This window comes from Anolis sagrei, chromosome 5, assembly GCF_037176765.1.
Source record: "Anolis sagrei isolate rAnoSag1 chromosome 5, rAnoSag1.mat, whole genome shotgun sequence".
Taxonomy (NCBI): Eukaryota; Metazoa; Chordata; class Lepidosauria; order Squamata; family Dactyloidae; genus Anolis; species Anolis sagrei.
In genome coordinates, this window is record NC_090025.1 from 14,468,114 (window position 1) to 14,482,682 (window position 14,569).

Genomic DNA, 14,569 nt, shown 5'->3' on the forward strand with positions numbered 1-14,569 from the left:
CAAACACCGTAATTGATGTAATCAGTCTGTTTTTCCGGCTTCTGGCTGATCAAATCTCAGGCTTTTGTTTGTCTGAACTCTGAAAAACAAAGCCACAGATTTGCCAGTATTTTCCATGCAATGTCAATATGGATGGAGTTCCTTCCAAGGAAATTGAATTTCCTTAACTGTAATCCCCTGGTCGCATATTCTTTTATAGGGTAAAGTTCAAGAGGGGAAAGACAAGGAAGGGGAAGGCGAGGATACATCTCATTTCATTTCATATTACATATACTTCATACATACATTCTTTGCAGTTTATCATAATTCACAGATTTCATAGGAAAGATCCCCATCCCAGCAAAGTTTTATTAGGAAACCCCACAGCAATTAATAAAGGCAATCATCAGAGTTCCTGAGGTATGATCCTTTGCAACAAGGGCATGCACCCACAAGCGGGGGCCATGCTTCTCAAGCGGCTGGTTTGGAGTTCATTGAGGAAGTCCGTGGCGCTAGGGCACCAAGTCAGTCAGAGAAGGCAGAAAAAGTCCGTAAAAGAATCTGTGAGTGGTGGCAGGCGGGCCAATGTCCTTTGGAGAACTGCATCTCCCAGCCAAGACCCGGGACTCATCTGGCCTCCCTCCCCGGGGCCGCTGCAGCCGGCTGCTGCAGGTCCCAGGCGGCCTGAGTCCATGTGGAGCGAGGGCTGCCGCAGAGAAGCGGGGAGCCCTGGTTTGACAATCAGCTGTTTCTCTGCAAGACAGAAACTCTGAAAACAAAACTAATTTCTTCCCGGGAGGAGCAGCCCAAAACAGAGAAACTGGGATGGCAGATAGACTTAGAATTAGTCACTGAACAAGGCAAAATTGGAACGGCGGCGATCCGCCATGTTAAGTGTTTAGTGGATAGCGGGGTCCGAAATGGCGGTTTCCTTATCCGCGTTTTGGTCGAACGCAGATTCGGGGTCCGGGGAGCACCTGGAGGTGCCCCCCGCGGGCTCACGGCTCTCCGGAGCCCAGAAAGGAGTTTATGGAAACGTTTATGGAGTGCTGAGCCAGGAAGGGATACAAAAGTATCATGCGGAAAGACAAAAAGTTTCAAGTTTCAAGTGGTTTATTAGGGAACGATACAAAGTAAGGAGAGGGGAAAGTTAGCTGAGGTTTGCAGGCATTCCTGGTCTTGGAGCTGGCGGCTGAGGCACATTCCATCTGCTGGCCCCAAAGTTCGGCCCAGGAACTGCGGAACTCCCTGCTGCAGTTCAGATTAAAGTACAAGCTGGGCTACCGGTAGCGCCAGCTGTCATATGTTCTTGGGCAGCTCACAGCAGCAGTGCTGAGGAAGCAGCTAAATTTACAATTGCACATATACAGAAGGAAAGAAAATTATAATTAAAAATAATCCCATCAATACTGTAATTTGAATATTATTGTACAGTATTTTTGTTTAAGGTGTCGGAAACCATACCGACATTTCTCAGTCTAACTCATGTCTAAAATGAAGACGTACATAGGTACAAACTTGACTAATGCTAATCTGTAAAGAACCTAGATGAGTCTTCTCAAAAATATCTAAAAATATATCATTTCTTAAAAGAAAATCTATACAAAAGAATCCCAGAGGCCTTTATGCAAACAGCTAGTTTTGCTTTCCTGTTTAGACAAGCTACGGAGTTAGTGAAACACACCATTCACTTTCAGACAATTTAACTTGCATAGAAGGCAAAATAGACACTAGAAAAGCACAAAAGCAGATTGTTCTGGCATCTGAATTGCTGAATTCTGTGGATATGAACCAAAGCAACATGAATAGAAAAGCACAGTTCAGACACCAAGAGCAGAAGTGGATCTTCTGAACATGTTCCTCTGTAATTGAAGAGAAATAAAAGCCTACTAGGATCTCAGGGACAGTATGTAATGGGAAACACTGAATTACAACTTTGGAGACCTGAATACAAATCTCTGCTCAGCCATGGAAAGCCATGGGATGACCTTGGACAAGCCATGCCCTCTTGGCCTCAGGGGAAGGCAAAGACAAACCTCTCTGAACAAATCAAACCAAGAAACCCTCATGATGATAGTCTTGATAGTGGTTCTCAACCTGTGGGTCGCCATGTTTTGGCCTCCAACTCCCAGAAATCCCAGCCAATTTACCAGCTGTTAGGATTTCTGGGAGTTGGAGGCCAAAACATCTGGGGACCCACAGGTTGAGAACCACTGCCTTAAGATCACCATAAGTTGGCTGACGGCACACAGTAACAACAAAGATGTATCTCAGAAATCAGCCTGTTCAGTCAGATTTACTCCTATACAGGTGACTATATCTGCAGTCTAGGTGAATGTAGGGTTTGTTTATTTATTTATTTATTTATTGTTTTGCACATTTGTGTCCCGTTCTTCTCACCCCCGGGAGGGGACTCAGGGTGGCTTCACAACAAGCACTCGTTTTAGTGCTAATCACAAGCATAAAATACAGTTAAAAACAATTCATTTAAAAATACATTATATTCATAAAAACATTTGTTTTAAATCACCCTGGTTTAAAATCATTGTCTGGATCAGTTCATTGTCCTTCATATCACATTAATAATCCCAATTGTTGCTTCTATTGCTCAAACGCTTGGTCCCATAACCAGGTTTAAAGTTTCTTTCTAGAAGACAGGAGGGAGGGGGCCAATCTGATGTCGCTGACAAGGGAATTCCACAGGCGGGGGGCCACCACTGAGAAGGCCCTGTCTCTTGTCCCCACCAGTTGTGTTTGCGATGGTGGTGGGACCGAGAGCAGGGCCCCTCCAGCTGATCTTAACCTTTGTGATGGTTTGTAACGGGAGATACGTTTGAACAGAGAACATCGTTTTTTAAATTTTTATTATTCATTGTCTTTATGTTTAAATGTATTGTAATGTTCTTTTTGCTTTTTATCAATGTATGTATTTTATGGCATCGAATTGTGCCGACTGTGTATGCCGCCCTGAGTCGCCTTCAGGCTGATATGGGCAGGATAGAAATAATGTAAATAAATAAATAAGCAAACAGGTAATCTGGGATGGAATTGTACAGGGCTTTAAAAGTTAAAACCAGCACTTTGAATTGTGCTCAGAAGCAGGCTGTCAGCCAGTGGAGCTGGCATAGCAGCAGGGTTGTATGCTCTCTGTATGCTGCTCCAGTGAGCTGGTTTAAGCTGCCGAGCATTGGACTAGTTGGAGCTTCCAAACAGTCTTCAAAGGCAACCCTATGTAAAGTGCAGTAATCTATCCAGGATGTAACAAGAGCGTGGACCACCGTGGCCAAGTCTGACTTCCCAAGGTACGGGTGCAGATGGCACACAAGTTTTAATTGTGCAAAAACTCTCCCAGCCACCTCTGAGACCTGGGGTTCCAGGCTCAGTGATGAGTCTAGGATCACTCCCAAGCTGTGACCTAGTTTGGTTAGGTTTTACTTGGATTCCAGCCTTGCCACCCCATAAGTATTTTGACCATTGTGTGACTAGGATTCCAGGCTTTCATTTTTTTTTTTAAAACAGATGTCTCTACTTTTGCAGGAGCTGAGATAAAGAGCAAATGTGGAGGCATTCTTCTGTAAAATTATTCTGCTGATAACAAGTCCACCTCTGCATTTCAGGTGCAGGTGCGTAGGAAAGGATAGTCAGACACAGGTGTTGGAATGCAAGAACCAAGGATTGGATGCATTTCAGGGATGTGAGATGGGGAAAGGGAGAGAGAATGAGAGGTGGAAGCAGAAGAGTTCAAGATGCAAGGGGAGCACATTGGGAGGGCACAAGAGAAGGCAGGGAAAAAGGTAGAAGGGAAAGGATGTATGTGAAGTAAGAGGAAAGAGAGGGAGCACAAAGCAAGAGAAAGCGAGCCATGAGGATTGAGGTATGTAAGAAGCAAGGGGGAAATCATTGTAAGGATGTGAGGGAGTAGAAGGGAAGGAAGAATGTGTTATGTAAGCAGCTAATTACAAGAAACATGGGGACAATTGGTTTATTTAGGGATAGAAGCTCAGCCTGGCATGATAAATTCCAATGACCATGTATAGATTTGAACTTGAGAATCTTCCATGTATGGGTTCTGCATCCATGGAATCAACCACCACTCAACTATCTATCTATCTATCTATCTATCTATCTATCTATCTATCTATATCCCAAAAGCAAACCTTAATTTTACTGCATGCTGAGCACTACATCATTCTCTAGTGTGATGTTGTAGTCTTTTATTTCACAGATCCTCGGGATATCTCCAGCACTTCTCTGAGTTGTTTGTCATTTTACTACGCCAATGTGTGTAATCAAACTTGAGCACTCACTGATTTTGATATTCAGGGATGTTCCCAGAACTAAAGCCCAGTTGATATCAAAGGATTCAAAAGATAAGCACTAGATAGACATCACTCCAACATCTGACATGGTGTCTTATATAGCTCCGTTTGAATTTGTGTAGAGCCAGGTGTTACTGATAGTGAATCTAAGAAAATAGACCCTTTGAATGGCCATATATTACACAGTATTATCCCTAGTATGAGGCTCCAGCATCCAATTTATGCTCGTTCACAGTCAGCCTTGAGGGCTGCTTTCTTGCATACCTACTTGACTGTGAGCAATTTTTTATTTTTATTTTTTACTTATTATGCCTTCCTCAGTCTGTACATGCACTGACCTGGCACATAAATAAGGGTGAGTCAGTCAGCTCCAGGGCAGCCTACCTAACAGTATCAGGAAGGAGAAACAGCACGTCTGTTCTCAAATTCTCTTTTCTTCCTTGCTCCTTGCAAAAAGAGCTTTCTGAAATAAATACATTGCAAGTTACAGATCTGGAGACTTTGGTTATGAAATATCCTTTTTCTACAAGGGTTATACAGAAAGTAAGGTTGCAAGATTTTTAAAAAAATACAAAGAATGAATATATTTTAATAAAACTTAAATGGATTGTAGCATAGGTATTATATTATTTTTCCACATAATCACCAATACATTTTGTCATCCATGGGATGGGTTTTTGATGCCTGTGTCATAAAGTTTCCCTCCAGCTTTTTCAGCCAGTTCATTACTTCAATTTTCACCTTGTCATCTTTGGAAAAGTGTTTTCCACCAAAGTGTTCCTTCAATTGAGTTAACAGATTATAGTGAATGGATGCGAGATTGGGGCTGTGAGCAGGGTGGCATAAAACAACCCAACCAATTCCCAATCCAGTTTCTGCCTCCTGCAGAATTCTGGGGTTTGTAGTTTAGTGAGGCTGTTAAAGGCTTCTCCCTAAACTACAAACTCCTGAATTCTGCAGGAGGAAGCAACCGAATTTAAAGTGGATTCATTCTCTAGTGTGAGGAAGTAGATAAGTCAACAACTCTTGTGTTCCATGAAAATTGTGCAGACGTGCATTGTCATGAAGGAGACAGACTCCTGCTGTCAGCATCCCACGACATTTGTTTTGGATGATTCTGCAAAGTTTCTTCATGGTCTCACAATATATTCCATATCCATTTTGTCATATGCTGTCTTGACATTACATCCTCTCCGTAAACTGAAATGATTTCGCAATGAATCGCAGCGACGTTCATGCCCTTAGCATATTGGTATCCATTGGAGGGAAATAGAATGAGGAATGCTAGTCGATGAGCTACTGACGACTAGCACTGCTCATTCACTTTTGCTGGCTTCCTGCTACATGGAAGTGATATCAACTTGCACTGAGAACATTCCCTGTGAGAGCTACGTGCCTTGTAACCTTACTTTCCGGATAACCCTCGTAGTTTACACGAAATAGGTATGAATTATGCATTTTTCTTTCTTTCAGTGTAGCTATATTAGTGACAACAGTATGCATGGCAAGGTCATATATCTTTTTTAAAATCCATGATTTATTGAGGTAAATCAAGTGGTTACTAATGGTTCAGTGGCTCCTTGAAGCAGTTCAGAATAATATAATTCTGCCAGAACATATTATTTATTTATTTATTTATTATTTACTACATTTATATACCGCCCCTCTCAGCCCAAGGGTGACTCAGAGCGGTTAACAATAGGCAACATAATGACTTGTTTGTAGTTTTCAAAATCTTGCTGGACAATTATTTGGATTGACGACACCAAAGCATGTTGCTTGAAACCTGACAAACCTTGTTCTTCTCTCTTATATCTTACCTCTATCTTTCAGTTCCTTATCAAGATTTCCAACTCATTTTGCATCCTGTCAGACCAAAAGGCACAAAGTGAATCATACAACATGCAAATATTCAAAGAAACATTATTGGAGATATGAATACTCTAATGTTACTTCCCATTTTGTCATCTTTATTTATTGAAATTGAACACGCTTGCCCTTTGGACAGAGCATTTTTAAAGACTACACTTCCCTGATCCGGGAATATTAAATTGGTTACTTTGATAACAACATCCCCCTTACAACAGTTTTCATTGAACATTTGGACTATTTTATGGACAACTGACCTACAGTAGACACATCATGACATTCATTTTGTGGAGAAAAAGGATTATTCATCTAATCACAAATATGTTTGTGAAACTAAATGCTGTGTATGTGAGAGAGAAAGAAGAGAATCAGGAGTAGTTTCCTTCTGAATCATCCCACATACCTAGGAAGGTAAGCCTACTCAGACCTTATCATAGCTTAAATTGTGATCTAACTAAAGGTCACATGTGATCTGTTGTTGTTCCAAGTGAAGCTAACATTGTTTCTGCCTCCTCCCTAAACATACCAGGTTGCTCATTCAGGTTTTTCTGACTTGAGGGAGATGTTTCATACGAAACCATTTAGTTGGTTTTACATGGGGAGCGACTTTAACAGAGGTAGTGATTGATGGTGATATATCTATGGTGATAATCTCTGTACAATGTGCTGTGTAACATTACAACATTGTTCATTTTGATGCATAGGCATGGCCAGTACTAGAACTTACCTACTGATAGCAAAGAGAGGCAAGGGTTTGTTTTCTTTCTTGTCTGTAGTTGCTTGCTCCTAAATATGACAAGAGAGTTATGGCAGTGTCTATCATTGGTGACATTTATATTTGATCATATAAATATGTCGTTGATGGTAAACGACGTTGGCTTATACAGCTGGATTTTCCTTACTTGTGACTTGGAAACTCCAGCAAAGACATAGAAACCCTTAATGAACATATTTGAGGACCTAGAGATTATTTCACCGTGCACTTTATGAGACTGATATTGATTACAGTTGTTTTATATCTGCAGCTATTGTTACATTTTGCTGATCTTAACCCAGGGGGGGGGGGGGGTTATGATGTTTATGTTGGTTGACTTCCACCAGAGTGGAAGTCATCTGTCAGACGGATGGCAAGCTATTTAACTGCATCAGACTGAAAGCCAAAACCAAGGTCACAACAACATCTGTTATAGAACTCCAATATGCTGATGATAACATAGTTTGTGCACATTAAGAAGACCTACAAGCCACTCTAAACACCTTTGCAGAAGCATACGAGAAGCTCGGCCTCTCACTGAACATCAAGAAAACCACAGTGCTCTTCCAGCAGTCAGAAGCCAATCCCTCTGAAATGCCAGAAATACAGTTAATGGTGCAAAATTTGTCCGAATGCCCAAAGATCACCGTCTGTCAAACCAGTTACTATACTCCCAACTCAAGGACAGGAAACATAATGTTGGTGAACAGGAAAAGATACTTGAAACTGTGGCATGGACTGCAAACTGGGAAGCCCTGGGCCTTCAGCGCTCTAATTGGTGGTCAGCTGTGACCAGCAGTGCTGTGGAATTCGAAGAGGCATGAATGGAGGGTGAAAGGGAGAAATGTTCCAAGTGGAAGGCGCATCAAGCCAACCCTGACTGGGACAGCCTTCCACCTGGAAACCCATGTCCTCACTGCAGGAGAACGTACGGATCAAGAACAGGGCTCCACAGCCACCTACAGACCCACCGCCAAGACACTACACTTGTAGGACCATCATCCTCCAGCTACAAGGGATCGCCTAACAGGTTGTTATTGCTTTTGGGTTGTTGCTTTTGCACTTTCTATATTTTGCACGTTTGCACCTTTGAGCGCCTTATGAGCTGTTCCAAGTCTTTTTGGGAGATGGTGGTGGGGTATAAATAAAGTATTATTATTATTATTAGAAACACAACAATATTAGTACACAGCAAACAAGACCACTCTGCTGGTTGTTGTATTGGATTACTCATCGGAAACTTCCCAAGTGTCTAGGACTATGTGATGAATCAGTGAATAATGCATACAGATCCCAGTAGGGTGGCCTTTTGCAGCTGAGAGTAATTTTGCCAGCGCTGATTGTGTTGAAGTGCAGGCCAAGGTCTTGCACTGCACCTAGTGTGCCGATCACCACTGGGACCATCTTGACTGGCTTGTGCCAGAGTCTTTGCAGTTTGATCTTTAAATCCTCGTATCGTGTTAGCTTTTCCAGTTGTTTCTCTTCAATCCTGCTGTCGCCTGGAATTGCAACATCCACAATCCATACTTGGTTTTTTAACACAATTGCGAGGTCAGGAGTATTGTGCTCCAAAATCCTGTCAGTCTGAATTCGGAAGTTCCAGAGTAGTTTGATGTGATCATTTTCTGTAGCTTTTTCAGGCTTGTGATCCCACCAGTTCTTTGTCGCAGGCAGATGGTATTTGTGGCACAAGTTCCAATGAATAATCTGATAATATATTATTATTATTATTATTATTATTATTATTATTATTATTATTATTATATAAAAGTCTATGGAAGAGGCATCTGGCTATGAACTCATTTACTGCATTTTTATATAAGGCTTACATTGCATAAATAATATACCCAACTCTATTTGATGTGAAATTCTAACACTTCAACATCTTTGAGCACGAAACTTTGTTTCTAAATTCTACAATGATTATTTCCAAAGCCCAAACCTTCTTTGTTTTGTCTTGAATTGCCACTGGGGGAAAAAAGAAACAAAAAGAAGGGAGCTTATTTGATTAGGTCTTTAAGGTGTCCTGAAATCCCTGAACTGGTTTTTCTGACAATGTAAAGTAATCACATTTTATAAGTATTGCTGGTCTTGGTAGGTTGAACAAATCCCGCCCGCTGACCATTTGGAAGATTATACTGTTGTGTGGGGATTTATTATAATCCAAATAATAATCTGCCTGAACTTTTAGCAACTGAAAAACTGGCAGTGGGTGGAAACAGCAAAGAATTAGAACAGCCCAAAGCCGCAATATTCAAAGTAAATACTGTGAAGCATTGTACAAATAAATACTGTGTCGCCTTAAAACATGTCACAGCCCAGAAAAACTTGCAAAAGCTCTTATTTGCTAAACATTTTCCATTAATCATCTGTTTCCAAAACATTTTCCATTTAGATGTAAAATTTTCCAGAGAGAACCTTTTGCTCAAAGGTTTTCATTATGATGCACTCAGATGTCCTATCCAGATTAAAATTGCTTTTTATCTAACAGAGGCTAATATAAGATTTAAAATAGTGTATTGTATTGCCCCAGAATGGACTGAATCTAAAGTCAGTGGAAACTGAATTTACTATCTTTTCAGTGATGGGGAAGTTTTAGTTTGGTAAAGCACCAGCTCTCTGGCAGAGAAGGCCTTGTAAAACTACAACTTCCATGATTCCATAGCATTGAGTTAAAGTAGTGTCAAACTGCATTAAATCAACAGTGTAGAAGATGCACCTATATTCAAACGTGGTTTGCTGCTTCCTTCCTCCAAAATATACCCTACAACCTCATGGACCGGCCCACGTCAGAGCTCCCTGTTGGCCGTGGCCACCCCCAGCTCCTTCATGGTCAAGCCAGTAACTTCAAGGATACCATCCATCTATCTTGTCTTTGGTCGGCCCCTCTTCCTTTTTCTTTCCATTTTGCCCAGCATCATTATCTTCTCCAAGCTTTCCTGTCTTCTCATGCTGTGGTCAAAGTACTTCATCTTTACCTCTAATATCCTTCCCTCCAGTGAGCAGTCAGGTTTATTTCCTGGAGTATGGACTGGTTGGATCTTCTCGCGGTCCAAGGCACTCTCAGAACTTTCCTCCAAGACCACAGTTCAAAAGTGTCTATCTTCCTTTGCTTAGCCTTTCTTATGGTCATGCTCACCAATCCATAGGTTAATACGTGGAATACCATTATGATATTTAATAACGGGGAATACAGGAGTTGTACTCCAGCATCCTGAAGTTCACATAAAATGGCATTATGTGTAGCATTTGGGCCGCGGGCCTTGAGTTTGACACATGTGCTTTAGGGTTGTTTATTATTATTATTATTATTATTATTATTATTATTATTATTATTTGAAACACAACAAGATGAGTCCACAGCAGACAAGATCACTCTATTGGCTGTTGCATTGGATCACACGTCGGACAACCTCACAACCTCTGAGGATGTTTGCCGTAGATGCAGGCGAAATGTCAGGAGAGAATGACTCCAGAACATGGCCATATAGCCCGAAAAAACCTACAACATACTTTGTTTTTTAACACGATTATGAGGTCAGGAGTATTGTGCTCCAAAACTCTCTCTGTCTGAATCCGGAAGTCCCAGAGTAGCTTGATGTGTTCATTCTCTGTAACTTTTTCTGGCTTGTGATCCCACCAGTTCTTTGTCGCAGGCAGATGGTATTTGTGGCACAAGTTCCAATGAATCATCTGTGCAACGGTGTTGTGCCTCTGTTTGTCGTCTGTCTGCGTGATCTTCTTGCAACAGCTGAGGATTATTATTATTATTAGAAACACAACAAGAAGAGTCCACAGCAGACAAGATCACTCTGCTGGCTGTTGTATTGGATCACACGTCGGACACTTCCCAAGTGTCTAGGACTGTGTGATGTATCGGCAAATGATGTGTGCAGATCCCAGTAAGGTGGCCTTCTGCAGCTGGCAGATGGTAATGTTGAGTTTAAGTGCAGGCCAAGGTTTTTAGGCACTGCACCACTGGGACCACCTTTACTGGCTTGTGCCAGAGTCTTTGCAGTTTGATATTTAAATCCTCGTATCGTGTCAGCTTTTCCAGTTGTTTCCCTTCAATCCTGATGTTACCTGGGATTGCAACATTGACAATCCATACTTTGTATTATTATTATTATTATTATTATTATTATTATTATTATATTTCTTACCTACCTCTCATTGTGGCGGGTTACAGCATAGGTCAAAAAACACCATCATCTTAAGCATTCTACAAAATACACATATTGAAATATATTTCTATATAACACATATTAAAATACACAGAACAAAGATTAAAAACACAAGATGTGAGTTTAAGTTTCATGATTAAAACTAGTTTAGAACTCGATAACATAATTTTAAGTTCCACTAATTAAAGTAAACAGTGAAACGGCCATTTACATGAGTTTAAAAAGTGCATAATCTTAGCTGGATTGCACTGGTGTTTACAGAAAAAGAACACACAACAGTGAGACATACAAGGCATGTATAAAATAAAGAATAGTCAACACATATGTATAGGATTGCTAGTGTATTAAGACAGTGGCTTACTTTACCTACAGGAAGAAGTTGCTTATTCCTAGACATCTTTACGTTGCAATCTGTAGCATACACACTTAGACAGGTTGTGTTGAGATCTGAAGCATATATGAATTTATAATCACTTTTTTTCAAACCGAAAGCTCTTCACATCTCTATGAATGTTCTTGATAATATCACACCCAGATTGACAGGTAGTTATTAACCAGACTAAGGATTCGCAATCCACACAAGAGCTGGCTTGCCTGGGCAAGTTTACTTGCATTGATCATAGGCTTGAAGATTATTAGAACAGCTTTAAGTTTCATTGTTCGGTCCTGCACAGCTTTAAGTTTCATTGTTCAGTCCCGGATCCGTGACTGAACTTGGATTTAAGCTTTCTCAGACTCAGACATTAATTTATGCTCACCTTAGGTTTGCCATAAATTGGAAATATGCGAACAGACGTCTTGGGCTAAATTTCAGTCTATGTAAGACAATTTCTTATTTGAATTGTAACGTCAGGGGTTTTCATTTCATTTGTCATGTCAGGGCAACCAGTCAATAATATTACATTTCTAACAGAACAAAGCAAACAAACAAACAAACAAACAAACAGACAAAATACAAAATTTGTGAGTTTGGTAGTTGATTAAATGTCCTTTGACCAGTATCTGGCCACTTGGAGTGCTTCTGGTGTTGCTGCAAGAAGGTCCTCCATTGTGCATGTGGCAGGGCTCAGGGTGCATTGCAGCAGGTGGTCAGTGGTTTGCTCCTCTCCATACTCGCATGTCAAGGATTCCACTTTGTAACCCCATTTCTTGAGGTTGGCTCTGCATCTCGTGGTGCCAGAGCGCAGTCTGTTCAGCACCTTCCAAGTCGCCCAGTTTTCTGTGTGCCCAGGGAGGAGTCTCTCATTTGGTATCAGCCATTGGTTGAGGTTCTGGGTTTGAACCTGCCACTTTTAGACTCTCGCTTGCTGAGGTGTTCCAGCAAGTGTCTCTGTAGATCTTAGAAAACTATTTCTAGATTTAAGTCGTTGACGTGCTGGCTGATACCCAAACAGGGGATGAGCTGGAGATGTCTCTGCCTTGGTCCTTTCACTATTGGCTGCTACTTCCCGGCGGATGTCAGGTGGTGCAATACCAGATAAGCAGTATAATTTATCCAGTGGTGTAGGGCTCAGACACCCCGTGATAATGCTGCATGTCTCATTAAGAGCCACATCTACTGTTTTAGTGTGGTGAGATGTGTTCCACACGGGGCATGCGTACTCAGCAGCAGAGTAGCACAGCGCAAGGGGAGATGTCTTCACTGTGTCTGGTTGTGATCCCCAGGTTGTGCCAGTCAGCTTTCGTATGATATTATTTTTAGCACCCACTTTTTGCTTGATGTTCAGGCAGTGCTTCTTGTAGGTAAGAACACGGTCCAGAGTGACTCCCAGGTATTTGGGTGCGCTGCAATGCTCCAGTGGGATTCCTTCCCAGGTAATCCTCAGAGCTCGGGATGCTTCTCTGTTCTTAAGGTGAGGGGTTGATGCGGTTAGAAATAAATAAATATTATTATTTATACTCTGCTTTATTTCCCCAAAGGGCACTCAAAGTGGCCCCGGTGGCGCCAATTCTCTCACACCAGAAGCAACTTGCAGTTTTTCAAGTCGCTCCTGACACACACACACACACACACAAAACCTCAAAGTGGCTTGACATAAAAGTATTAGTAGACAATTTAAAATGTACAAATATACAAACATCATAACGGAATTAAATATACTTAAATTAAATATCTTGTTCCATCCGATAGTATCTTGAATTTATAGTTTTCTTTGGCATTTAGATTTTTCTGCCAGAGAGCAATAGTGCTTCTTCAGATAATGTTTATATCTTTTATGTTTTGCAATAATCTATATATAAAAAATGCTCTGAGTACCCTAAAAACAAAAGAACCAATGAATGAAATTACACCAAATTTGGTAACAAAAGTCTCACAACACAAGGAGTGACCATCACTCAAAAAATTATGATTTTGTTATTTGGGAGTTGTAGTTGCTGGGATTTATAGTTTACCTACAATCAAAGAGCATTCTGAACTCCACCAATGATGGAATTGGGCCAAACTTAGCACAAAGGGCTCCCATGACCAACAGAAAAAACTGGAAGGGTTTGGTGGACATTGACCTTTAGTTTGGGAATTGTAGTTCACCTACATCCAGAGAGCACTGTGTACTCAAACTATGATGGATCTGGACCAAACTTGACACAAAAAATTCCATATGCCTAAATATGAACACAGATGGAGTTTGGAGGAAATAGACCTTGACATTTGGGATTTGTAGTTACTGGGATTTATAGTTCACTACAATTAAAGAGCATTCTGAAACCCACAAATGACAGAAATGGGGCAAACTTCCCACACAGAACCCCCATGACCAACAGAAAATACTTAAGGCCATCCTGTCCAACTCTCTTCACCAGGGCAAGAAAATGTAATCAGAGCCCTCCTGACAAAGAGCCATAAATATAGATAGATAGATATGATTCTGTCTCTCTCACACACAGATATAGTATCATAGATTTGAAAGAGACCCTTAAAGAAGGACTATGATATGTTGTTTATTCCAGAGTAGTCAAACCAGACACTCTCCACATCACCACTGACAAAGAAACAACAAGAATAATAGAATCAAAGAGTTGGAAGAGTCCTCATGGGCCATCCAGTCCAACCCCATTCTGCCAAGAAGCAGGAATATTGCATTCAAATCACCCCTGACAGATGGCCATCCAGCCTCTGTTTGAAAGCTTCCAAAGAAGGAGCCTCTACCACACTCCAGGGCAGAGAGTTCCACTGCTGAACAGCTCTCACAGTCAGGAAGTTCTTCCTCATGTTCAGATGGAATCTCCTCTCTTGTAGTTTGAAGCCATTGTTCCATTGCGTCCTAGTCTCCAGGGAAGCAGAAAACAAGCTTGCTCCCTCCTCCCTGTGGCTTCCTCTCACATATTTATACATGGCTATCATATCTCCTCTCAGCCTTCTCTTCTTCAGGCTATACATGCCCAGTTCCTTAAGCCGCTCCTCATAGGGCTTGTTCTCCAGACCCTTGATCATTTTAGTCGCCCTCCTCTGGACACATTCCAGC

General features: G+C 41.2%; 1 long non-coding RNA gene across 1 annotated transcript; it reads right to left on the bottom strand.

Annotated features, from left to right (window-relative positions):
• Window positions 1-6,024: 6,024 nt before the first annotated feature.
• On the bottom strand, window positions 6,025-11,550 carry LOC137097060 (uncharacterized). Its single transcript, XR_010909946.1, has 3 exons — window positions 11,472-11,550; window positions 6,895-6,953; window positions 6,025-6,164 (listed from the first exon to the last, which is right to left on the bottom strand). It is a non-coding gene; the product is annotated as an uncharacterized lncRNA (long non-coding RNA).
• Window positions 11,551-14,569: the final 3,019 nt, after the last annotated feature.